Source organism: Rhinolophus ferrumequinum, chromosome 15, assembly GCF_004115265.2.
Source record: "Rhinolophus ferrumequinum isolate MPI-CBG mRhiFer1 chromosome 15, mRhiFer1_v1.p, whole genome shotgun sequence".
Lineage (NCBI taxonomy): Eukaryota > Metazoa > Chordata > Mammalia > Chiroptera > Rhinolophidae > Rhinolophus > Rhinolophus ferrumequinum.
The window spans coordinates 22223905-22251737 of NC_046298.1; the positions used below are offsets into that span (position 1 = coordinate 22223905).

Below are 27833 nucleotides of genomic sequence, written 5' to 3' on the forward strand. Positions count from 1 at the left end.
TTTTTAAATGCGCAATCGCCACCAATGGCTGACAGCCACCATACTGGAAAGCATAAGTCTACAGTGCTGCTATTTGTCCCTTTACATTTGTCTTCTAATCCAAATAACTGAAGTATTTTCTTCTGTCAATGTTCTTCTCATTGCCATTATGGGCAGAAAATGAAAAATTCTGAATTTTCAACTGTATTCAATGAAAGCTTAAACCACAAAGATGGTATCTTAGAATTACAAAAGGGCCCACTGCATCCATATGGTAACGGCAAGACAGAAAGTCAATTTTCTCTTTGCTTTTTGAAAGATTTCTAAAAAAGAATAAAGGTCATGAGATATCAATCTTCACAAATATTATTGTTCAAGAAAGAAACTCAAAAACTAAAATTGGATCCTATGGAACCATAGAGTACAAAAGTTAAAGAAATGAGACAAACTTGAAAAAAATCTTCAGGGAACAGGACAATATAAAAAGTGATTTGACAGAGAAGAACTGGAAGAGCCTAACAATTTTGAAAAAAAACAAAACTGGATGACTCAAACTAGTTGATTTCAAGATTTAATATAAAGCAATATTAATTAAGAGTGTGACATTGACAAAAGCATAGATCTATAGATAAAAGGAATGAACCTATGAATGTGTTAAAACTCATAAACAGCACACCAAGACAAAAAAAAAGGTAAATTTTACCACATGTAAATTGTACCTTAATTAAAAAATGGGAAAAAAATGGTGAACTATGGTTAAAAAAGAAAGAAGAGTTAAGCAGCTGGGCCTAACTGCTTAAGAAGAGAAAATTAGTAAACTGGAAGGTAAATCAAAGGAAATTATCCAGAATGTGGCGTTTAGAAGAGAAGAGATATGGAGCCTTCCAACGCAGCAGCCACGGCTCTGTACCACCCTATGGCCACGGGCCTCAGCAAAGGCCACAAGGTGACCAAGAACGCGAGCATACTGAGCCACTGCCGTGAGCGCCTCACTGAACACACCAAGTTTGTGTGGGACATGATCTGAGAGGTACTCGGCTTTGCCTTATACAAGCAGAGCGCCTTAGGGCTGCTCAAGGTCTCCACGGACAAGCAGGCTAAGTTCATCAAGAAATGAATGGGGATCCACATCTGTGCCAAGAGGAAGCAAGAGGAGCTGAGCAATGTCTTGGCTGCCAAGATGAAAGCAGCTGCCACGGACTGAGCCCCCTGCTTCCCCACTCTGTGCTTTATGAGACCTTATAGAAAAAAATATAGACATGGGAAACAGCAAGAAATCTAACTTAACTGAAGTTCTAGAAGCAAAGAAAGAGTGGGGACAGGGGTATATAATGGGTGAGAATGTTACAGAAAGGATGAAAGGTATCAAAAGAAATTCAATAAAGCCCAAGCCAGACAAAAGGAAGTTCACACCTAGACAAATCATAGTGAATGGGAGAGCACAAAGACAGAAAATCTAAAAAGAAGCCATAGGACTTAAATGACTATTCAATAGCAACAGTGAAAGCCAAAAGACAGCGGAAAGAAGAAAATGCGCTGAAAGAAATAATATTCCAACCTAAAACTGAGGCCACAAATCTCTCCCATTTTGTATGCACACCTTTCTGAATGAGATACTGTCACTCCTCCCATCAATAGACAAAATCTAATTCCTTCACCCTTTGGAATCTGGGCTTGGCCACCCAATTTGCTTTGGTCAATAAGACATTAGCAAATACCATAGAAGAGGCCTGAAAAGTGTTTTGTGTGTTGCAGCTTGCCATTTCTATACTGTTTTTTGAACCCAGCCACCATGTGAAGGAGTTTAAGCTAGTCAGCTGAATGATGAGAGAGAAATGTTGCCCAGCTGCTTCTCTCACTCTAGGAAACAACCCGAAATATAAGTGAGGCCATCTAGGACTGTCCTACCCCAAGCTGACGTGACAAGTGGCTACAGATACATAAATAAGCCCAGATGACACCATGTAGACCCGAGACAAGCCAGCCTTTTGAGCTTTGCCCAAATTGTTGACCCACAGACTCATAGGCCAAGTTATTGTTTTTGCGTCATTAAGTTTGGGATGGATTGTTAACCAGAAATAGATAATTGATACCTAGACCCAGCAAAAGTATCTTTTAAAATAGGGTAGAATAAAGACATTTCCAGACAAACAAAACCTGACAGCTGGACACAAGGAGACCCTCGCTAAAAGAAATTCTAACGACTGTATTGTAGGCAGAAGGAAAGGGATCCCACATGGAAGATCAGACATGCAAAAAGGTATGAGAAGGAAAAAAAGGCTAAATATGTGGGCAAATCTATAAAAATATTGCTTTTGTAATACAAGAATAACATCAACTTAAAGAACTAAAAAAAAAAAAAAATCATTGCCAGCGACCACTCCCAGACATTCTGATTTAATTGATTTAATTTACTTGAGACATCTGGGTACTGATATTTTAAAAATCATTCTACCTAGGTGCAACTAGGTTTAAAACCACTGACTTAAGAAAAAAATCTTATCCCTGTATAGTTAAAGTTGTACTAATTCCCACCTTCCTTCCTTTTGTTTGGCTTGCCTTTTTTGAATTACTGACTTACGATTCTCCACTGAAATAAGCTTTAAAAAAATGTATTGTCTTTATAATACCTAAAGTGGCTTACCTTGGGAGATACTAAAGGTCTAAAAAACAATTACTACATAATTTCTAATTATTTCCCATCAAAAGGATATTACTATAGATTCACAGGGTGTCCCCAGTTGAAAGCATCCAAGAAAATCTCACCTAAGGCTAAAGCTAAACAGGTTTTCTGTTACTATTCTTCTACAGTATATTCAGCAAAATAGTATCTAATATAAAAGACCAGGCTGCAGGCCATCTGTTAACTAACAGTAACAGATCAAAATACTATGCTACTCAAAATACTATGCTACCCTATGTGGGGACAGAACCAGAAGTGCAGTTTCCAGGCTCTCGGACTCACGTGGAAAGGTGCTGGCTCAGGTAGTAAATGGCCATCAACTGTGATTGGATGGCCATCAGCTGTGGCTAGTTGGCCGTCAGCTGAACCAGTGAGCCATTGGCCACTAATATAACTGCTGTGGCTATGCTAGCAGCAAATGGGGTCTAGCAAGAAAATGGTGGCTGAGCTAGCAAGCGCGGATTGTAATTAGCAGGGCAGATTGCAGCTAGCAAGTGAGGTTGGTTGGTTGGCAGAGAGAAGTGAACAGCGGGTTGAGGATCGTGTGGCTCCTGCTTCCTGTGTCTCCAACCCAGCCGCCAGTGAGACTATAGTGGTATGACTCCCCTATCTATGGCTCCGTGGGTGTTCCTTTTTGGCCTCGCCATGTTCTGCGTTCTTATGTAGGGAGTGGAACTAGAGACCCCACATGACATCCCGCACTACAATTAGGTTGGTGCAAAAGTAACTGCGGTTATTTTTAACCTTTTAAACTGCAATTACTTTAGCACCAACCTAATAATAAAACACTTTTCTAACTGAAGATGATGCTAATTCAAATGGTTTGTAAAACATTTAAAAAGAGGGGCACGTATATTATATATACTAGTCTAAGATAAATATGTAAAGAAACATACAGTAATTATTTTAGGCTTTGCAGGCCACATATAAATCTCTGCAACCTTGTGGTATTTTCTTTTAACAACCTTTTTTTTTTTTTTAAAGATTTTATTGGGGAAGGGGAACAGGACTTTATTGGGGAACAGTGTATCAATCTTAGTTGTGGAGGGTGCCGTTCAGCTTCAAGTTGTTGTTCTTTCAGTCTTTGTTGTGGAGGGCGCAGCTTAGCTAAAGGTGCAGTTGCCGTTGCTAGTTGCAGGGGGCACAGCCCACCATCCCTTGCGGGAGTTGAAATGGCAACCTTGTGGTTGAGAGGACGTGCTCCAATAAACTGAGCCATCCAGGAGCTTAGTGGCAGGTCAGCTCAAGGTGCAGTGTCAATCTTAGGTGCAGGGGGCAGAGCCCACCATCCCTTGAGGGACTCGAGGAATTGAACTGACAACCTTGTGGTTGAGAGCGCACTGGCCCATGTGGGAATCGAACTGGCAGCCTTCGGAGTTAGGAGCACGGAGCTCTAACCGCCTGAGCCACCGGGCCGGCCCTTAACAATCTTTTAAAACTTTAAAAGCCATTCTCACCTCCAGAGACACAAAAACAGTTTGTGGGCTGGATTTGGCCCATGAGCTATATACATAGTTTGCCAATCTCTAGTCTAAAATATAAATGGGCATAAATGGGTACTTCATAAAACAAGGTTGCTGAAGAAATCAGAGAACAGAGCTATCCTAGATTTTTCAAAAGGTATTCAATTATGCTTTAACAAGAACTGCTCAGCCCAAAAAACAATGAAGCTTATTGAAGAAAAGCTTTTTAAAGAATTCTTTTCATTTAAAATATCTTTGTCAAAGCTCCATTTACTCACAAATAAGATCCCGAATGAGCAGCTGAAGAAATATTTTTATGTTTACTTCTTGGAGGAATCGTGTACCAATTCTAATTTAGAAAAACAGACAACAAGGTCAAATCATTTTTCCTAATGACTTCTATCACACTTTATACATGGGACACCCAAACTCTGCTTCAACATAAATATACAAAAAGTAACTTTCAGAGGATTATTTTATTCACTTTTGCTAATAGCAAAGTCTACCAAGGCTCTGATAACCTTTAAGAAAAAGGAGTAAGTCTCTAAGACCAGTGAAGAGCCAAGGCTAAGGCAACAGCTTTTGTATCAGTGCTGCCCAATATGTACTTGTGTATAAAATGGAAAATAAATTTATTGGTGTGTTTTATAGAAATGGTGTTTTCAGTAGTTACTAAGAGAAACTGAATGCCAGTTCAGGAGAATCTCTGTCAAATTGCCCAGACATATACCTATAGCTGTTACTAAGAAGAAAAAAATTTTCCAAATTTAAAAGCCAGATTCACACTAGTTCTAAGTAAATCTATTCTGATAAATTATTTGAGTTACAGAGGAAGGCATCAAAAAGTAAAAATGTTTTCAAACAACGAACTCTGCAAAATTAAAATAGGCCATGACTATGGGTCCAGAAATGCAAAAGAAACATAGTTAAAGGACTGTAATCCATACCAAAAATCCCAAATATAATAATGAAAATTATAAAAGAGGAAGAGGGGGATCATCTGTTCTGCTCTAACTACTGTGTTTCCCCGAAAATAAGATCTAGCTGGACAATCAGCTCTAATGCGTCTTTTGGAGCAAAAATATAAGACCCAGTCTTATTTTACTATAACATAAGACTGGGTCTTATATAACATAAGATTGCATCTTATATTAATTTTTGCCCCAAAAGATGCATTAGAGCTGATTGTCTGGCTAGGTCTTATTTTTGGGGAAACAGGGTATTCTAATGTCACACTAAAACATTCTAATAGCAACGACTTTGATTTGCCTCTTTTCTCTGTTAAAACTAAAAAAAGTAGTAAGATATAACTTTGGGGGTGTTGCTTTTTGTTTTTGTTTTTAACTAACCAAACCTAAGTAGCAATGAATTTGATCTTTTTAAAAAAACTGTTTACTATATCAGTATGTTGATGACTCATGATTGATGAATGAGACTGAGATATGAAGGAAATGGACCCAAACTGATCTCATTAAAGTAGGTGAAAGCTTTCTGTAGGACTCAGCTAATTAATGCCGTATTCTAAAGCTACTGACTTGTCTGAATACTGTGTGCTGCAGCATAGTCTATTTTATCCTTTTGCTTTGTAGGATTTCTTGCTCTATGAAATTTAGTTTCAGAGGTAAACACTCTCAAATGTGTTTTATGAGGACTAATTATAAATCGTTTTAAGAAATCAGCAGATAATGTACAATATAAAAAACAAGAAAACAGCATACATATTCTATTTTAAAAATTAGGTAAATACAAGAATAAAGAGCTAAAAAAGTTGCAAGCTGGGAGAGCTAAAATGGGAGATTACAGTTTTCCATTACAAACCTGGTAGCTCTCTGACATTTAAAACTATGTACTAAAACTATGTATGTGGGGCCAGCCCGATGGCTCAGGCGGTTGGAGCTCCATGCTCCTAACTCTGAAGGCTGCCGGTTCGATTCCCACATGGGTCAGTGGGCTCTCAACCACGAGGTTGCCAGTTCCACTCCTCGACTCCTGCAAGGGATGGTGGGCTCTGCCCCCTGCAACTAAGATTGAACATCGCACTTTGAGCTGAGCTGTCGCTAAGCTCCCAGATGGCTCAGTTGGTTGGAGTGCGGGCTCTCAACCACAAGGTTGCCGGTTGGATTCCCTGAGTCCCGCAAGGGATGGTGGGCAGTGCCCCCTGCTACTACAAACAACGGCAACTGGACCTGGAGCTGAGCTGCACTCTCCACAACTATGATTGAAAGGACAACAACTTGACTTGGAAAAAGTCCTAGAAGTACACACTGCTCCCCAATAAAGTCCTGTTCTCCTTCCCCAATAAAATCTTAAAAAAACAAAAACAAAACTATGTATGTGTTACTTGAATAAAAAAGGGGAAGAGGCTGAATCCATATGCCTGCCAGAACTTACGATATCTATGTGAATATACTAGGAGCATTTTCTGAAGATGTACTCCTATTCTACCCTGCTGTTCTACCCTACCCACAAAAAACGTTATGTGGTCTAAATATACTGTTTTTTGTATGTTTTTTATTCCCCCTAAAATGCCACTTGCATAGATTATCTGGAGTCATCCTGTTAAAACAAAGTTTAAGAGGCAGCCTGATGGCTCAGTGAGCTCTGAACAGGGCTGCCGATTCGATTTCCTCATGGGCCAGTGAGCTGCGCCCTCCACCACTAGATTGAAGGACAACAACTTGGAGCTGATGGGCCCTGGAGAAACACACTGTCCCCCAATATTCCCCAATAAAATTAAAAACAAAAAAAACACACACCAAAGTTTAAGAAAAGACCTTTGAAACAATGTCCTTCTCCAAGATGACACAGTCTTACAAGGCATTCAATAATCATTTAACTAGTTGAAAACAGGTAAATGGGTGGGAATCCTGAACCAGACAGTTCAGGGCTGCCCCAGGAATGTTGAGTAGTAACAACATACCAGGATTTGGGAAATTAAATGCATAAACTTTTAAAAACTCAAGAGATCTTCATTTAAAGATAGTAGCAAACTTTTCCAGAATAGTTGAATCTCATGCTGCACCATTGTTTAAAACACAGGTCTAAATCCTAAAGGCAATTAGATATTAAAGATGCTAAATCAAAGAACTAAATTGAAAATGTTGCTCTTAACGGGGATTAGAACAAATCGCAGTGAGGCTTTGCTTTTTCGGAGCCTCTCAGGAAAATGGGAGATCAAAGAGAACAGCAACAGCTCATCACAGGAAGTCCTTGAGAATCAAAGCCACACTAACAATAAATGCAATGAGGTTTTGTTTTTTAATCAGGCACCAATTTAAAAAGTTGAAAGTATTATTAACGTATATCTAGATATTTCCCTTCAAGAGTAACAGGCTTGTACTTCACACATTATTTGCAGATGTACATGACATAATCTTTTCCTTAAAAATTCAACTAGAATTACTAATTAAGAAAATTAATTATGAAATAGTACAAAGGTTTTGTGATCTTAAGTGAGTAGTTTACCACCTTGAATGTAATTGACTGAATAAGGAGATGCTTCCTGTAATTACTTTAACATATTTACTTTTAAAGCAATTTAGTTACGTGGGATTTTTCTGCCACGTTATAATCTCCCAGTAGCAGTACTGACGAAGTCATCTATTAATAGGTTTTTGAAAAACGAACTAATGTTTGTGAACAATAAATTATACAAAACTTCAAAAGTTTTTGGTTAGCTTTTGAGCTTATGTGCTGCTGGTGCAATAACAAAAGCCAATCAAAGGGAAGAAACCCCAATAACAAAAGCCAATCGAAGGGAATAGCACCTCCAATAATATGAAACTACCTAAGTACACGGCTATTCAGTGCAGTGAATAGGCTATTGTTCTTAACTGCAAAATATGGGGAATAAAGACTCATGCAGAGGAAAGTGGTTGAATAAACTAAGGAAGATCTCAATGAATTGATATAAAGTGATTGCCGCGATATAATGTTAAAAGAAAAAAAGCAAAGTGCAAACGAGTATCAAATATGCTACCTTTTGGGTAAGAAAGATAAATAAGAAAATACATTACATATATCTGTATCTGCTCACTTGTACATATAGAAACACAAAGTATAAACTAAAAACAGGCTGGCTCTTCTGAGAATAGGAAAGAAAAGACAGAAGGATGGGAATGGGGTAAAAGGTGTAGCAAGGAGGCAATTCTACAACCATTTTATTTTTATTGACTCAAAAATTTAAAAAAAAGAATGGGGGAGGCAAAATGCAATTCAAAAAAACCAAATAAATCTAACTGTATTTCAAATGAATAGCATAACCATAGGGGAGGGATAGGAAGAGAGAGAATAACCTGAGTGGCTCCTGAACACAGTATTTTGACTATATGCCCTCAGTCCAATGACAAAAATGAACTATAAACAAATACTCACCTCTGCTTTGTTTTCTCACAATGGCATTGTTTAGCAATTCTGAAACTATTTTAAGTGTATTTTAGGATTGAGCAATTAAGTAAACTGTGGACAGTAAGAACCAAGCTTTTCACTGTCAGAGAAGAGAAATATAAATATGTAAAGGTAGAAAGCTAGAATGAACTTTCTGGTATTGGTGGCATCAATACGAATAAAAATCAGTTTTTAACGTGTGTGTGTATGTGTATGTGAATATGTATGTGAACACACACACCCTGTATACATTTTCCGGCTCTGTTTGCTGAAGCAATGATACCTGAGCAGCAATGAACATATTTAGCACCAAGACCTTGGCTTCTAAGTACCATGGCTCCACTAAAAGGAAATCGGGCTCCTTGGAGAAGTGGTTGATTCCAGGGCTGGGACTGGAAAAGCACAAGATGAGCCTCAGAGACTTATGGTTTCCAGTCCTACATATAAAGAGCTTGAAATCATCAATCCCATCCTCACAACAAGAAAAAAATGCTAAAGAAACTGAAAATCAACAACTCTTCTTAGATTCATCAGAGAACTAATAAAGTTATGGGCAAACCCTGGCCCACAATTGGAGAGACAGGCAAATACAGAAAATCACAGCTTTCTAGAAGCTGAGGCCCAGGAGCAAAAGCCCACTGCTGGAGCCAGTGCTATAGGAGCACTTAAACTATAACTGACAATTATTCCCTGCTCAGCGTAGACAAACAAGAGTTAAAAACTCCAGGGGAATGAACAACCCAAAAAGGAAATTAAGTAAATGATTTCATGTATGCTAGCATCAAAATGAAACAAATACTAGGAATAAACTTAACCTAGGAGGAGAAAGATTTGTATACAGAAAACTACAAAATGTTGTTGAAAGAAATTAAAGAAGACACAAATAAATGAAAAGATATCATATATTCATGGATTGGAAGACTTAATACTGTTAATACAATCCCCTAAGAGATCTACAGATTGAATACAATCTCTATCAAAGTCACAATGGCATTTTTTGCAGAAATAAAAATCCATCCTAAAATTTAGGTAAAATCTCAAGGGGCTCTGAATAGACAAAACAATCTTAAACAAAGTTTGAGGTAGCTTATTACAAAGCTACAGTAATCAAAACAATGTGGTACTGGCATAAAGACAGACATACAGGCAAATGAAAGACAATAAAGAGCCCAGAAATAAACTTTGGCATATATGTGGTCAAATCATTTTTGACAAAAGTGCCAAATGAAGAAAGGACAGTCTTTTCAACAGTGTTGGAAAAACTGAATATCCATGTGTAAAAGAATGAAGTTGGACCCTTAGTCTGCAGCATGTACAAAATTAACTCAAAATGAATCAAAGGCCTAAATAGAAGAGCTAAAACTCTTAGAAAAAAGCATAGGGGAAAAACTTCATGGCATTGAACTTGGCAATGATTTTTTGGATATTAACACCAGAAACACAACCAATGAAAGAAAAAAATAGATAAACTGGACATCAAAATTAAAAACTACGATGCATCAAAAAAAGAATACAATCAACAGAGTGAAAAGGCAACCCATACCCATGGAATGGGAGAAATTATTTGCAAATCATTTGTCTGATAAGAGATTAATACACGGAATATATAAAGAACTCCTACAGCTCAATAATAAAAATAACAAAATCACCTGGTTAAAAAATGGGCAAAGAACTTGATATACCTTCCATTTCTCTATGGAAGGTACACAAATAGGTAATAAACATATGAAAAGATGTTCAACATCACTAATTAAGGAAATGTGAATCAAGACCACAAGGAGATACCACTTTACATCCATTAAAACGGTTATTTTTAAAAAACTAAAAACAAAACAAAATAACAAATGTTGGAGAGGATGTGGAGAAACTGACACTGTGCACTGTTGGTGAGAAAATAAAATTGTGTAGCCACTGTGAAAAACAGTCAGGCAGTTCCTCAAAATATTAAAAACAGAATTACCATATGATCCAACAATTCCACTTCTGAGTATACACTAAAGAATTAAAGGCAGGGTCTCAGATATTTGTACATCTATGTTTATAGAAGCAGCATTATTCACAATAGCCAAAAGGGAAAAACAACGCAAATGTCCATCAATGAATGAACAAACAAAATGTGAGAAAAACTATATATTATATAATGGTATGTATTATTCAGTCTTAAAAAAGGAATTAAATTCTGATACAAGATACAACATGGATGAACCTTGAAGACATTATGTTAAGTGAAATAAGCCAGACACAAAAGGACAAATATTGTATGATTCCGTTTATATGAAGTAGTAGAGTAGTCAAATTTAGAGGCATAAATTAGCATGGCGGTTGTGACGGGCTGTGGAGAGGGAGAATGGGGAGTTAGGGTTTAATATGCATGGGGTTTCCGTTTGCGCTGATGAAAAGTTCTGGCGATGGATGGTGATGAAGGCTTCACAACAATGTGAATGTACTTAATTCACTCTGAACTATACACCTAAAAATGGTTAAAATGGAAAATTCTATGTTATGTATATCTTACCACAATTTGAAAAAAAAGAACTAAGAAAAAATGGATGGCATAAGTTTTGGGTTGTTTTTGAACTTGTATGCTGCTGGTAAAAAACCAAAACAAAACAAAAACTGGGGTAGATGCCAAGTTTTAAAACAAGCTATACAAAACCAGATACTCCTTGTTTGTACTCGTGGCAGAGAAACTTAAAGTAATTAAGTTTCTAATTAATCACAGCCAGTAGAGAGTCACTTTCGTTTTTTCACCAAGGATTTATTGAGCACATAAGAGACACTGGGCTAGGAACTGGAAATAATACAATGTTGCGTTGCTGTCAGCATGCTTATATACTCAGAGCCCAAGAGACCAGGGTTACACAGACACAATATTAGATGACACACTGATAATGTTTAGGCATTATACAATTTATTGAAAAACTTCTAGCTGGAACCAGAGAGTTCACTCTTTGTGATCCTAACATTTTGCATTCTTAAAGCTACAATTCTTTACAGTAGCTACTTATGGTGCTTTTTGCAACTGTTCTGGATCTGTTCCAGAATGGCATTTAAAACATTTTTGGTCTACTTTCCTTGAGGCCTCCCAGGCTCACTAAACATTATTTTTGGGGCACAAAGCCCCAAGAATTTGGCTCCACCCCAGACTACCCTGAGATCTTAACATGGTGACGACTGAGAAAGTGGCTACACAATTATTGTGAACAATAGAGCTAAACATCTCTATTTACTTTTCCTGAAATTTGACTTCAGAGTGAAAAGGTTCCAAGACGGGGGAAAAAAAGAAAAACAGAATACTTTTACTCTGTGGATCATAAGTTGAACCTGAAAGAGCAACTCTCTTGGGAACTGATAAGGTTTATGAAATTCTAAAGGGCTTTAGCCTTTAAGTTCCTTAAAAAAAAAAATTATAAATCATGTTTTCTGACACCAAACTCATTTGAATCTCCTTCCCTTTTTTCTTTGAGCATTTACATTCACCTTCTTTCTTTCCAGCATCTCCAATCTTTCATATTCTACTGGTTCCTTTCTCTTTCCCTTTAAACTAAAATAGATTTCCTCAATCTTGACAGATTTATTTAACTGGGATGACCTCCCTTCCAAAAGTCTCACCTCTCGTTACTATCAAACTTCTGAAATAGACTAAAATAGTTTCAAATATTCCAAATGTGGATTCGATAGAAACTGTTCTATCTCTATGTTACCAAAAACCATGCTCTTTCCTCAGTCATACACTTTAAATGTGTTATTCTATTTACTCCAGTGATTACTACCACCTCTTTTCAAATTTCCCTTTCCTGGGATCCCACAACTAAAATTTACCTCCTTGGTTTCCACAACTAAACTCCTCTAATTTTTCTTTAACTCTCAACCACTCCTTCTGTTCCCTGTAATTTCCTCAACAAGCCTCTTTCCAACCCTTAATTTTGAACATTCCCCAGGGCTCAATCCTTGGAATCATACTCTTCTATTTACACATTCTTTAAGAGGGCTCAACCATGTTCATACCTCCAACTATAGCCTTTTAAGCTGGATGACTCTAAAATTTAGATTCAGTTCAAGATTTAGTTCCAAATTTACATCCTCTTACTGGAATTTGCTCGAAGTGCCTGGCTGTCATTTCAAATTCCACACAAGCTAAGAATTATGTATTTTTGGAGGTAGCCTAACAGTTCAACTTTGACCCCCCTTCACCTGGTTAAATTGAACCATTCTTTCAACTCAGTAATCATTTTCTCAGGGAAACATTTCCTGACAATCCTACCAAACATCCATGTACCTCTCTTTCATAGCACTTATCAGAGCTATAATTTTCCATTTATTTGTGATTCTTTAACGGCTACCTCCTCCACTAGATGGCAAGCTCCGTGAGAGCAGGGCTCAGGTCTTTTAGGTGTGGGAGGTGGGAGATACGATAATCACCAAATTCCCAGCACCTACCATTGTAGTAAATGATATGAATCCAAAATGTGACTGATGAATGAATAAAAGCACTCTAAATTTTCTCTAAGTAATGAGTTTCCCATCAATCCCATTTCCATCTCCACTGCTATTAGTCCACTGTAGTCCAGGTCTTTACTTCACAGTTTAATTACCTAATGAATTCCTTCCGATTTTCCTTACTTCAATCCACATTGCCATAAGAATAATTTCCTTAACTATTTTACCGTGCTATTCTCTTACCCAATAATCTTCAATGACTTCCTATTTCCCTCAAAAACAAATCTAAGCTAATGTAGACATTTCACTAAACAGCTCAATTTGCTAAGAACACTAATGTCAGCTGCTCAGGGCAGTCTTTCCCACTGGCCATGGCTTTGTAAAAAAAAAAAAAAAAAAACAACTGAGTTCTCTTTGACTCTCCTTTATTTTAAGTTCCTTGCAGACCACCACTAGTAACATTACCTTGGCAATGTTACTATTAATTGCATCACAAATGCTTATCATTAACCAAGTTTTGTTGGCAATACATTTATAAACCATTGCTTAAGATGTGTTTCTTACAAGGTATGATTCGTAACATTCTTATCATTTACAGTATCAGACAGTTTCATTTTATAAACTTATCCTTAAATTCTAATGATCACAAATTCAAAAATTCTAAGGAAAATTATGGCAAATTAAATTTAGTTATCTAAAATGACAGATGAACACTGGTTTAACACTAGAAAAATCTATTAATATAATATACACCATTAAGAAACTACAGTTTTTTTTCAAGGGATTGTTTCTGTACAAAATGACATTTACAAATAAAAATAAAAAAATTCAACAATGTGTTACTATGCTATGATGCTAAAATCTTTATGAAATAATAATATGTAATACAACCAAGTGGCTTAGTTTCTCTTCATTACTTAAATCCAACAACTTAAACTTTCTAATAGTAAGTATAATCCTTTTCCCAGGTGGATGATTCACATAATTTTATAGTAAGACCACAGAGGAAGAAATACTAAAACATTTAAAAGATTTTTTATTTTCAAAACATTTATAATGCTTCTAAGTAACTTTGATTCCATGCCTGCATAATTTTATGTATGTTTCAACACAAAGAAATTCTTGAACTGAAAAACTGCATCATTAAAATTAGAATACCTCTGGATTAGAAAAAGATTAGACAGGTGGAGAAATAGGTGGGCAGGTACCACAGCACTAGAAGACCACTAGTAAATATATCCCAAAAATCTTGCACGGAGGGGAAGATTAGTGCAAAAGATTAGTGCTTACAGAGAATTAAATGGACCTCAATTCATGATTAAATACAAAAAAAACCCCCACCAACCTTAGCAGTTATACTACTTGAATTTTAGAAAATAATCTTGTCATCACACCACATATAAACAAACAAAAAAAGGGAATTTTACCACCAACATTTTTAAAAGGATTCCAATCTGGTTTTTCAAAAGGAACTGAACAAGGACTCCAACTGTTCTGTGTTTTAATATAAAATGTTTAAATCCAACTGTCCTATGTTTAATATAACATCTCCAATGTTACATTAAATCCAGAGACATTAGGTAATTTGCCCAAAACAGAAATGAAGGAGAAAGAGTAGCAGAATGACACAGTGGTGTAATCACAGAACCTGTTTTGAAATGGTACTGAATAATTACCCTGGATAAAAGTTTAAAGCAAATAGAGAGGTCAAGGTGCTGAAGCGAAGCCAAATGGTGAAGGCACATCACAGCAAGAGGTCTCTATTATTATTAAAAACAACAGCCTGTAAAGTCTAATCCAAAGTATTAATTTAAATTCAAGTTTACACATAAATATCAAGTTAGCTAATAATACAATAGGAATAATTCCTTTAAGAGGTCTAAAAATAACTTTAAAATACTTGTTTATAAACTGTCCCAAACGTTGAATGAAAACACCCGTAATTTTAAAATACTTGTTAATAAACTGTCCCAAACGTTGAATGAAAACACCCGTAATTCTTCCATGTAACACTGTACTGACATCAGATATTCTGCCAACTCCCACGGGACCTCCTGATTTGTAACAAAGTCCTTTATATCCAGTAGAAAGCTTCCCAGCTTACAAAATGCTTTCAGATCGATCATAGATACCTCACTTAATCTTTACTCCTTATAACTGCTCAATTTTACAGTTAAGGAAACTGAAGCTCCCCAAGTGGACTTAACACAAAATAATTTAGCATCTATGGTCCTCTGACTCAAAGTTTAAAAGAAATCATACATGATGCTCATCCTTAGTTAAAATAAATGCTTTCCTTTGCTTTGTCAACAGATAAAGCACCACTAGCAGAACAGGCCTATCAGCCTGAACAAGCCCTAACTTTCTAAACTAGGTGTGTGACTCCTAGAATTGGATATTAAGAGTCCATTTCAATGAGTAACTTTAAGTGTTTGCTCAGCAATTATTCAATTTGCTAGGGAAATATAAAAAAACACAAATACAAATAAACACTAGGTAACGTAGGTCATCACCATTTTTAATATGTGCAAAAAAGACCAAATTTTGCTGCAAAAGATACATGCACAACTATTTCTAGAATAATGTTTCTGTGCCGACAGCAAAAATTCATCTTGGTTGAATTTGTTTTCTTTTTCTCTGCTAAAAATTTGATGAGTTGTAAAGTATTACAAGGAAAAACATTAACCATTTGAGAGGAAATATTATATAAATGTTATATAAATATATAAATGAAATTGGTTTGCCTCTACAGTGGCATTATTTCACAAATATTCTATCTTGTAATCTAACTACATAATAAAGAAAAAATAAACCAGGGTCCAATGTTTTAAATGCACTTTTGGCAAAAAGCAGTTATTACCATTACCAACAGCATTTTAACATGTATCCAATCATATTAAAGTGACTCAGAAACCTCCAGCTGACAGTGATATTCTGAATCCAAGAAATAACAACCTATGTCTAGATTTTAGTACGTTTATGGAATTAATTTATCATCACAGAGACTGATCTCCCAATCATCCAATGGAGAAACAAAAGAATTTTTAAAAAAGGAAACTAAACATAGACATTTCAAAAGGTTGACACCTGATACAGGCGTAATAATTATTAAACAATTATTTGGAGTAATGGAGGATACTGGCTCAGAGTAACAATTCTGAATTCTCCTTACTTCTACTTGCTATGTTCTAATTAATTTAAATAATAAATCTATTATTATCTCAATGAAATCTATAAATAACCATTACATAGCAGTGCTAAACTCTCATAAAAAACAGCACAAGTTCCAATATGAATCAATTCGAATTGCCATGCCATGCTGCAGGGTCTGCCATTCAGGAGAAAGTTCAATTTCCCAAGCTTGGTATATCTTGAATGATCGGGAATTCCTTTAGGTTACACAAACTGATACTTATAATAAAGGCAAGAACAAATCCAGAAACAGACAGCTGTGAGGAAAAAAAAAACCTCTTCAGAAACGGAGGAAAAAAGAAAGTCTAAGGATATTGGCTCATCAGAATAGAATGAAGCAGACCTGCTTCAGAAAAGACACGTTTTCCCAACCTCTGTGAGGAAACAAAGACTAACACAAAAATAAATTCAGTTGTATTCTAGGATACAAGATTTTTTTGTAAAGTTCTGGCAGTAGGAGGGTATTTTGTTTTTAGTAAGCACAGAAAAGCTATGAATTAAAATTGACATGGAATACAATTTGTAATATTGTGTACATAAATGTTTAAAACTAACATCTTTATGTGACAAAGCAAGTACAGCTGACCCTTGCACAGTGCAGGGTTAGGAGTGCTGACACCCCTACCCAAAAATTTGAATATAACTTTGGACTCCCCCCAAATTTAACTACATTCCTTCGGTATCCATGGGGGATTGGTTCCAGGACCCCCAAAATACCAAATACTGCAGATAGATGTTCAAGTCCATATAAAATGGTGTATAACAATGCATACAGTTGGCCCTCTGCGTCCGTGGATTCCCAAATGCAGATTGAAAATACTGTTTTTGATTCATGGTTGGTTAAATCTGAGGATACAAAAGCTGGAGATATGGAGGTGTTGATTTTTTTTTTTTTTTTGGTATATTTATTGAGAAATATTTTTGTATATTTATTTTTAAAAATCCACGTATAAGTGGACCTGCACAGTTCAAACCCATGTTATTCAAGGGTCAACTGTATAATAAAATGTTAATGATAGAATTTCAGTGGTTGGTATGTATATTGGGTGTTCAATGTACAATTTTTAAAAACTTTTCTGTATGTTTGAAATTTTTCATAATAAGATGGGGGCTAAAACTAAAGCTACCTCTTACAGTAACAGTGGTGATTAAACAAGATAATGTACACAAGCACATAGCTTGCCCAATAAATGTTCATCTTATCTCCTTGTTCCTTTTGAATGATGTCAGCCAAAGAATAGGCTGCCTCAAAAGTCAAGAACTTCAGTTTCCAGCAATATACATATATGTTCTCTAGCAAAGAACAGAACCTGAAAAGCCTTCAACAATAAACAGAAGTATAAATGAGGTCCTTTTAAAGGCAAAGATGAACTCAGAAGAGGAATCCTCTAGGTGCCAGGAAAAGAAGGAAGGAAGGATTAAAAACTATGGCACCAAGCAGAGGAGGACGGAAGGGAAACTGTTTCATTAACCTAGGGCTTGGGGCTTAATGACCAAGGACAGGATACAAGATCTTGACCTTCATTTAGCAAGTATAAAATTGGAACTGAGATCACCACATAAGGCTGAAACTACTTCTATCAAAGAGATTACAACACTGAAAACTGATCACGACAAAGTGTCTCCCTTTCCATACATTTAGAGCAGAAAAAAGAAAAACCTGATTGCTTAACACATTTACCTTCCTACAGAATATGGGAAAGCACCATTATTTCTTGACATGACAAATCAAGTACTGCCACGTGAACTTGCCCTGACTTGCCCAGACAACTGTTAGCATTTTGTGCTCCCCTTTTCACTGTGTGGAATTGTCACTGGGAGTGTGTTACCCAGTACCCCCTGTATCCAGGTGCTGCATGTGAAGATTTCTGGCCAATGAAATGTCAACAAAAGCAAAATTGATCACCTCAGGGCCAGAACTTTAAAGAACAGGTGGTTAAGAGGGTGAATTTTATGGTACATGAATTGTATCTCAATAAGGATGGGAGGGAGGGAGGAAGGAAGGAAAAATGAAAGGAAGGAAGGAAAGGAGAAAGAGACTGAGGGAGGGAGGTGATAAGGATTAAAAACAAAAACAAAAAGCAGCAGGCAGAATTTTGGACTCTCTTTTTCCTTCCTGAGAGCAGAAGCCTCGAAAGCCCTAGGAGATAGCACCCCAAGATGGGAGGAACCAGAGTCTCTGGATCAGCAGATATTATAGCTGATAGTTAGTCTCCCACAACTTCTCAGTGTTAAGCTACTGAGATTTTTGGGTTTGGTATTGCAGTTACTTTGCCCTACACAATACATTAACTGAAAGGAAATCTTTTATCTTGTAAGCTGGCAAAAGGCTTGGCTTGGCTCAATCCAGTTGTTAAGACAAGCTGACTTTGTTAACACATAATGAAATTACACCTGTAACTAGGTTTGTCAATATAATGCAATGGAAAAAAAATCTTTCTTTATCTTAAAATTTTAAAAATGCTCAACAGGTAATATATACCTATGGATCAAATATTTATTTCTTTTTGAATTAAAAAAATTATTTTCAATTACCATTAACATACAATATTAATGTTTCAACTGTACAAAACATAGTGATTAGACATTTGTATACACCTCACAAAGTGATCTCTCCAGTAAGTCTAGTTAGTACCCATCTGACATTGTACATAGTTATCACAATATTACTGACTATATTCCCTATGCTGTACTTTACATCCCCTTGACTTTTTTCAATTACAGATGATATTTAATATTATTTTATATTAGTTTCAGGTGTACAGCATAATGGTTAGACATTTATATAACTTATGAAGTGATCCCCCCATTAGTCTAGTACCCACCTGATACTATCCATAATTCTTACAATATTACTGACTATATTCCTCATGCTGTACTTTACATCCCCGTGACTATTTTGTAACTACCAATTTGTACTTAATCCCTTCACTTTTTTCACCGAGCCCCCAACACCCCTCCCATCTGGTAACCATCGGTTTGCTTTAAATATATATGTATTTTTAAATAAAATATATAAAGAACACAATGGAAAGCTTCCCACTTGTTATCTTCCATTAGCCTAGTTTCTTCTGCATCCTTCCAGAGTATTCTAATGCAAATGCAAACAAATGTTAATATTTTTATTCTACTTATTCTTCCTCCTTGATTACAAAAAGGACTGTATACAACATTAAGTGGTAACTACTCTCTTCATTTAACAATAGATCTTGAAGATCTTTCCATTCCTGACACAAAGAGCTTCTTTCCCACAGCAATACAATAGTTCATTGTCTAGATGTACAATGATTTGTTTAATCATTCCCTTATTGAATGGTGATGCGGTGCTTCCAATTGTTTGCTATTATCAAAAAAAATGCTTCAATAAAACACCTCCTACACTATTCATTATACTGTTATATATAAATTTTCAGAAGTAGGACTGTTGGGTCAAAGGATATATACATATATTTGCAATTTTAATAAATAATTCTCAATCTCCTTTTCTAACAATTTCTACCCATTCATTTCCATTTGATATGACAGAAGTTAAAATTCAAGGGATGGTGATTTCTACTTCCACTCACGAAGGATTGATTACTATAGGAATTGCCCCCATAGTAATGAACAACTAGAAGAAACACAAGAAATAATTTTCAGTCGTTGGACAAGCACTGTGACCCCTGAGAAGGGAAACAAAGGTAAGCCGGATGATTCCCCCAGCTTACTGTATGGAGGTTGTTTCTCGGCTGCAGCAAAGGGAGAGGGAACCCAAACAGTAACTGGTGTTTTTGCTGAGGAGAAAATCAAAAGTTCAGGGGATCCCGGGTGGATAGCATTTGCAAGACAGAGTCCTGGGAAGGAGAGCTGCATAGAGCCCAGGAGAGCTGCAGAGGGATCCCTTGAGTCACGTCCTGTCCTATATATGTGTGGTGGAAAATGAAACACTGAAAAGCAAATAAGCCAAATAATTTCTGAAGCTCACACAAGGCAGAAAGTAGTTCACTCCCACCAACCACAATGAAGAGAACTCATATAACGTGGGCCACTGGGTAGAGTCCCAGGAGAGCCACATCTTAGCAGAATGAAATAAGGCAGATTGAAGGCTGCTCTGGACTTGCCCTTAAGAGCAAGCCCATATACATGTGTATATGCTATATTTTCCATTTCTCTCTTCATTATGTTCATGTTTTCCGTTATGTCCTTGAGTATACTTATAATAGCTGTTTTAAGGTCTTCATCTGCTAATTCCATCATCTGTCATTTCTTGGTCTTTTCCTACTGTTAATTTTTCTCCTGGTGGTCACTTTCCATACACACACACACACACACACACACACACACACACATATCTATCTATCTATCATCTATCTATCTATCTCCCCCAATTCAAATTTCTAAAGATGAAAAACAGAATATCTAAAATAAAAAATACACTGATGGCATTAATAGCAGACTAAAAACTACCAATATTTGAAGAAAAAAAAAATCAGTGAACCTAAAGATACAGCAGTAGTTATCCAAAATGAAATAGGGGTGGGGTGGGGGGGCGAGGGTGGAACAACTACTGTTGGGGTAGAGGGTGAAGAACAGAGCCTCATGACTTGTGAGTCAATAGCAAGCAATTTAACCTATTTAAAATTAGAGCTCAGGAGAGAAGGAACAAAAAAAAATTTGAATAATGGATACATAGTATTTGAATATTTGTTGACAGATTTAAATAAAAATGGGAAAGGGCTATAAAAATATGAAAAACAATAATATGAAAACATATATGTAAATGTGAAAGTTATCAGAAAAGCAATGTGGTAACATGGAAAGACTGAGGCTTTGAATTTAAAAAGACTTGGGTTGGAGTCTAAGCTCTGTTTCTTAATGCTATGTGACTTGGGCAAATCACAATCCATCCGATTCATTTTTTTTAATCAGTAAAATAAGGCTGATGTCTGTCCTATCTACTACATACCATTATCAATAGTTGCAAATGAGCGATAACAAGGGTTCCATAAATTAAATGTTGGATAGTTGACTTAGAATAATGAAGTATTTAGTGAGAAGGTTATTAGGCCTATAATCCGTTTTTGAAAGCAAGAATATTTGATGAGTTCCTCTCTGACATTTACACCAGGTTCCACATTTCCCCTATTGTAAAGGAGTTAGGAAGTTTTTCAAAACACATTCTTTTATACGAAACGAAACTCTCAAGTCACCTTTTTCAAGCCAAATAGTATTCTTGCTTATTAATTAACCCATAAAATAAAATGCTCAGCAAATAATTTACAAATGAAATGAGTAAAAAATATAAGGTAAAAGTTTAAGTATAAGATTAAAGTAACGGCTCCTCTGCTTTTGGTCCTGGGGCAAGATAAGCCAAGTGAGAAACTGGAAAAAAGAAATTTCAGGAAGACCCCGAAGGTGAGAGAACCCCACATGAAATGACTAATTCCTTGTATCTCTCGTTCTTAACTATAGATTTTAAGATGATAGAAAAGGTAACAATGAAATTGCTGGAAAGGAGATACTATTTACTCAAAATCTAAATTAGGTTGAACCATATGAAACTGCTGCTTTTGCAAGTCAAATATGATCAAATATTGGTAATTTCTTACTGTTCAATCTAATAAAAACAATGAAGCCTAAAATTAATAAAAGATAGCAAGGAGACGGGCAATGGGCTGTACAAAGGCAAAAATACTGAGCAATATTTTGGTGCAGAAAATTCTCAAACCACTGAATTCAAAATCTTTACCAACAATTAATATTTACCTATAAACCCTGTAAAAACGAGAGCTGCAACTCGGTCCTCTCTGGAAGCCCACACCACTACACTATGTATTTGTGGGAATGGGACAGCAGGATGTTGTGTAAGGGGCTAGTGGGAAGGAAATACTGCAGAGCTGGAGAAGTAAGCTCACACCATCAGGCTCAAGAACGTGAATTTGTTTCCGGAAGAGGAAGGGAACCACACCGATCTCTTCTGACTTCAGCTTTTCACTGACCTGATTTCTTCTATTTCAGATATACTATGAAGCTGAAAAATCAGTATATGATAGTAAAATTCCTTGAAACTTCTTATAATGATAAAAAGCAACAACAACTGGAAATATTAAAAGTGTCTATCTATACACGTAACAAATAGCCAGGTCCTAATAAATCAATCAAATTTAAGCTTTAATATGAGATTGTGAATTTTAACTGTTTCAAAACTATTCAAAATGAACTCTGCTACCTAATTACCTCAGAAAGAAGGCTTACATACTGAAAATATTTTGCGCTGTATGATTAATTTATGTGTTTATACTTTAATATACTGTTTCATAGACCAGAAAATGTTCCAACCTTAGCAATATAAAAGTCCTTACATATTACTTTTCCCCTGAAAAGTTGCCAACTTTTGGGAAAATTTAGGTGATTTTTATATTTACCTAGTTTTACAAAGGGCAAAAAAGGTATAATCAATGTTTTCTGCTTCTCAGCTAATAAAATAACTATGTTCTTAGTCATTCCATTCGACAGAGGATCTGTTTTAAGTAGTGCAGTCTCCAGAATATAAGAACTAATTTTTTTCCTCTTATATGAGAGAATGGAGTTTTACTTTGTCTGATATGTGGTATATTCCATATTTAGGCATTATTTAGGACTAAAGAACTAAAGAACATTTGATAGAACTGAATTCTTTTATGCAGAGAATTCACCCCTTTGCACTCCATAATCTCAAAGTGTAAGATTTTAAATACTTGGTAAGACTACATAAATCTTCTTGACTTTCAAATAAGTTCAACTACAGTTTTCTTGAAGGAGCCTTGGGAAGATTATATAAAAGGTGTGCAGCATTGCAATTCACATTTCTCTTAAGACCGTGAACATAAAGCCTTATCTTGAATTATTTCATCTGTAACAACAAAGGGAAAGGAAAGGGAAAGACCATTTACAGGCAAATGCAATTTGATGGAGTCCATATATTTAAAAATTTTTCATCCTCACTGTAACCCTGTTGAGAGCAGGTTTCATTTCTCAACTGTACAGATAAGAAAATTGAAGGTTGACGAGATTAATTTGTCCAAGGTCACAGTAAGCGGTAAGTGAGCTAGGATTTTATCGAGACACACAACTATATCTACACATAGATTTTATCTATACACTTTGTAGTTCTCCAAAGCTCATTCTATTCTACTCACCACAGTGCCTCTCCTACTACGGGCTCCACGTAACTATAGGAGCTTATCTCTTCTGATTTTTATTTCATATGTAATAGGTGTGCTCAGGAGATGGCACTAATTAACAGATGACAGATTCTGTTCATGATCAAAACTCTTCATCACATCCTCTTCTCCCTCGATGAAGCTTTTGTCCACTTCATGTTGTTCATCATATTACAGAGCTGACTTGGCCAGTACAGGAACTTTGGAAATTCTGTTAAGTGACTTACAGGCTGTCTTTCTAATTTAAACTTAAATTACAGATGAAACCTTCCTAGATACCAGAACATTTTCTTTAAACATGATTTCTTTTTTTGTAACTTTGCATTTGAATTGATTTATAACTTATATGCACCTTCTCCTGGTTAATTCACTTCACTTCACTGTTTACCTTGCTTATTATTTTAAATATATATCACATTTGTTATTTTTAAAAGGAAACTAAAACCGTTTTAAGAGTTTGTTCTGTTTTACAAGTGTACAGATACAGGAATTAAGTCAGCATCCATTTTCACTGTGACTCCATCTATAGAGTTATACATGTGATTCAAGCCTTCAACAGGAGAATTTATAGGTATTGTAAATTCCATGCACTCAATCTAATTTTCTAATTTCAGTAAAATTATTAAAGCTAAATGAAAACAGATGCCTGGTTCTCTTAATTCATTGTTTTTAGACTCCAGTCCACACTGCTTGCTCCTCCGCGCTCTATTTTAATGCAGATACAGGGTTAGTACTGGCACAGTTCTGAGGACCATCATTTGAGATTCTTAAGTTTCAAACTTATCTAGCTCAACCAACTAAAGATGAGGCACTTATGACTTCCACTTTAATGAGACTATTGTTCTTCTCAAATTGAAGGACCTACAGCATCCCTTACAACTCACGAATTAGGCATGCTCCTGCTGAGGATGAGATCCATCCGTTAACCAGATTGGGAGGCATTTTAAGGTACCTAAATTAAGAAAATCATGATATGAATCACCAGCTTAAGAAGAATGAAAAATACTGAAGAGCCTTTTTTCTGATCCTCCCAACCATTTCCTCTTCTGTATGCCCATAGCGTTTAATCTATCTTCTCTTACGTTACTTAGTACTTTATAACTTATATTGTGGTTTTTAGCAAAGGTTCCTTTTTCTTCTTCTAAATCAGTGCTGTCCAATAGAAATATAATGTGAGTCACCTATATTATTTTATGTTTCTTAGTAGTCACATTTACAAACAAAAAGTAAAATTGACTTTAATAATGTATTTAATTTAATATATTCAAAATAGTGTCATTTAAACATGTAATCAATATAAAAATGAGATACTTTATATGTTTTGTGGAGGGCACGAAGTCTTCAAAATCAAGTGTGTTTTACACTTAGAGCAGGTCTCAATTCAAACTATCCATTTTCGACTGTTGCTTTTTAAAATATTACATACATATCTCAAAAAACAGGAGATTTTTTTGGATTGTTGTTGACTAAATTTTTTTGACCATATTAGGAGAAATATACAAAAGAGAAATGTACCATTTCATCTTTTGGAGTGTTCAAATATTTTATTTTCGTCTAAAGAACAATGAATTATTAAGCAAGTATATGCTGTAAAGCACTCTTATCAAGAGACTTCTTCAAGTGTTTGCCATAAATGACAGTGCTGTTTTATAGAAAACTCTCGATTATCTGCAGGAATATTTTTATCTCAGGTTGGAATAAAAACACATCCCATTTCTGGCCTTTACTTGGATAAGCAGTGAGTGGTGCATGTAAGACCTTTTATAATCTAGACTGAAACAATTCTCAAACTCTACTTCAGTCAGTACTGCCCCCTTAATTTCTCAAAGCATCTCCCCTTTCTCTTGTGCTTATGATTCCCTTGCAATGCTTTGTATTTTTACAGATCACAGAATCACAAAGGAGCAGAGCTAGAAACATCTTAAGAGGTAATATAAGATAGTATTTTCCAAAGCATGTACCGTTGGTGGTAAGCAAGGTGACTTCCAGTGGGTATGTGTTAGTATGGTATACTTCAATGGGCATATATTACATTTAATACATATTAGAAAACTATAACTAGTACATCAACCTCAAGAATCGTGTATATTCTCACTTACAACAGGGCTAAAGTACACAGTCCCTACTTAATGGGGAAAAAAAGTGATACGATTTTTAAGCAAGAGTGGCAGAGCTGGGTTCCACCCAAGTCTAATCCTAACTTTGTGCTCTTTTCATTGCTCTAAGAATTTACGGTTTGTATGACAGCAAGTGATTAACTCTTGATCACAGTCTCATTTATCAAACCAACTATAAGCAATAGTGGTGTCTCAAAGTACTAGTGTTCTTCCATAGTGATAGATGCCTAATAGGAGATCAATAATGCCAGATTATGTGGTTAGATTGCTTCCAACCACTGAGAGTTAGCATAGGAGGACATTCCTATGGCTACAACAATTGTAATATATCCTAAAGACAAACAATGGATTAATTGCTGTTTGCATTATTCATATCACTGTTTCCCTCCATGAATGAATAAGGCATCAGAAGATGGTACACATATAAATCCTACAAACTACAGGCGTATCTCATTTTACTACATCTTACTCGACTGTGCTTCAGATGCTGCGTTTTTTACAAATTGAGAGACCCTCCATCAGCAAAAAGATTACGACTCGCTTCATTGTGGTAGTCAGGAACCAAACCCACAATATCTCTGAGGTATAACTGTATACAGTATATACATATAGAGAATACATGAGGTCTGCCAATTAAGTTCGAGAACTTATCCTAGAAAAAGTGCTACATACTTCATTGCTGAATATCACTACGGTCACCTTTGAAGCACTCCCCTTGGGAAGTTATGCACCAATGCCAGTGCCTAGTCCACCCTGCAAAATAATTTTGGAACTCTTTTTCTGGAATGGCTATCAGAGCTTTCATCGTATTACCCTTGATGTCCTGAATGTCATCAAAATGTCTTCCTTTAAATATTTCCTTTATCTTTGGGTAAAGAAAGAAGTCCTTGGGGGCCATATCAGTTGAGTAGGAAGGGTGTTCCAATACAGTTATTTGTTTACTGGCTAAAAACTCCCTCACAGACGGTGCTGTGTGAGCTGGTGCATTGTCGTGATGCGAGAGCCATGAATTGTTGGCGAAAAGTTCAGGTCGTCTAACTTTTTCACACAGTCTTTTCAGCACTTCCAAACAGTAAATTTGGTTAACTGTTTGTCCAGTTCGTACAAATTCATAATGAATAATCCCGCTGATATTAAAAAAAAGGTTGGCAACATCGTTGCAAGAAGTTCACGAACTTAATTGTCAGACCTCGTATACACACCCGCACACTTGGCGGGTGTGTATTCAGGGAACAACTCATATAGGTTATGTAACAGGGATCTTAAAACTGTACTATTACCCAAACCTGTCATTTAACACAAGGGAAACTGAGACTCCGAGTGGTCAAATGACTTGCCGACAGTCATAGCGTTAGTTAATGAGAGTGCCAGCTCTAGTCCTCACACACTCTTTGTGCCATTCCAATACAAATAGTAAGGGGATATATCTAAATTCTTACATTATATTAGTAAAAACCCTGCTTCAGGTGAGATAGAATTTAAAAATCTTTTCATGAAGCAGAAATTCTGCTCATGATGGACTCAGACTAGTAATTAAACTAGCTTTGTCTAATAATGCTGGCCCTCCCTGCCTGCCTGTCTACAACACTCCACTGCACAGGAGCTGTTGCCACCCAGCTGATCTTGGTAGTAAAGAAAAAAGGATTCTAACTCCAGGTGACCATCCTCATTTTGCGTCCATTCATGAACCCCTGGCATTCTCAACAGTCATCATTTCCCTAGCTGCACCATCTATGGTAGATTGGAAAGAGTTAAGGTGTTTGAAGTCCAAGAGAACTGCCTGAATACCAGCTCTACCACTCAGGGTATAACATTGGACAAATTATTTCATCTCTCTGAGCCTGTTTCTCAACTAAGATAGTAAGATAACACTGTTCACCTCACAGGACTATCAAAAATATTGAATGAGATAATACTGATAGTGGGTATAGACTATCTTAGGATACAGTTCAGTGAAAGGCCAAGAACAGAGGGAGAAAAATGTTCAACTATGAGTTTGAACGTGTGTTTATGGTTTGTAATGTGGATTCCTGTTCAATACATAAAATAGTCCATCTTAAATAAATATTTACAAAGCATTCATTCTGTGCATAGCTTAGAAATAGTGGTCCACAAATCTATAATCTGAAATTGATATATCAAGAGAAGATACCAAGAAATTCAGAAGAAATATTTCATAATGCTTTTTAATACTAAAAGTAACACTTAGGCTCTAGTTTTATTTTTTAAGTCCTTGCCAGACATATATTGAAGTGTTAAAGTGAAATGACATAGTGTCTGAGATTTGTTAAAATATTCCAGTTTTCCAACCCTTGTTCGTTTTTTTTTTTAAAAAAGAAAGAAAAAAGATAGTTGAAGGTGGGTGGTGCCTATGGCACGTACATGGGGAGTC

At 36.0% G+C, this 27833-nt stretch overlaps 1 protein-coding gene and 1 pseudogene across 1 annotated transcript in view; one reads left to right on the forward strand and one right to left on the reverse strand.

The window, feature by feature from the left end:
- GLG1 (golgi glycoprotein 1) overlaps positions 1-27833 on the reverse strand; it is a 105991-nt gene that overhangs the window by 74491 nt on the left and 3667 nt on the right. The window lies entirely within an intron of this gene.
- On the forward strand, positions 854-1183 carry LOC117034706 (60S ribosomal protein L36-like; annotated as a pseudogene).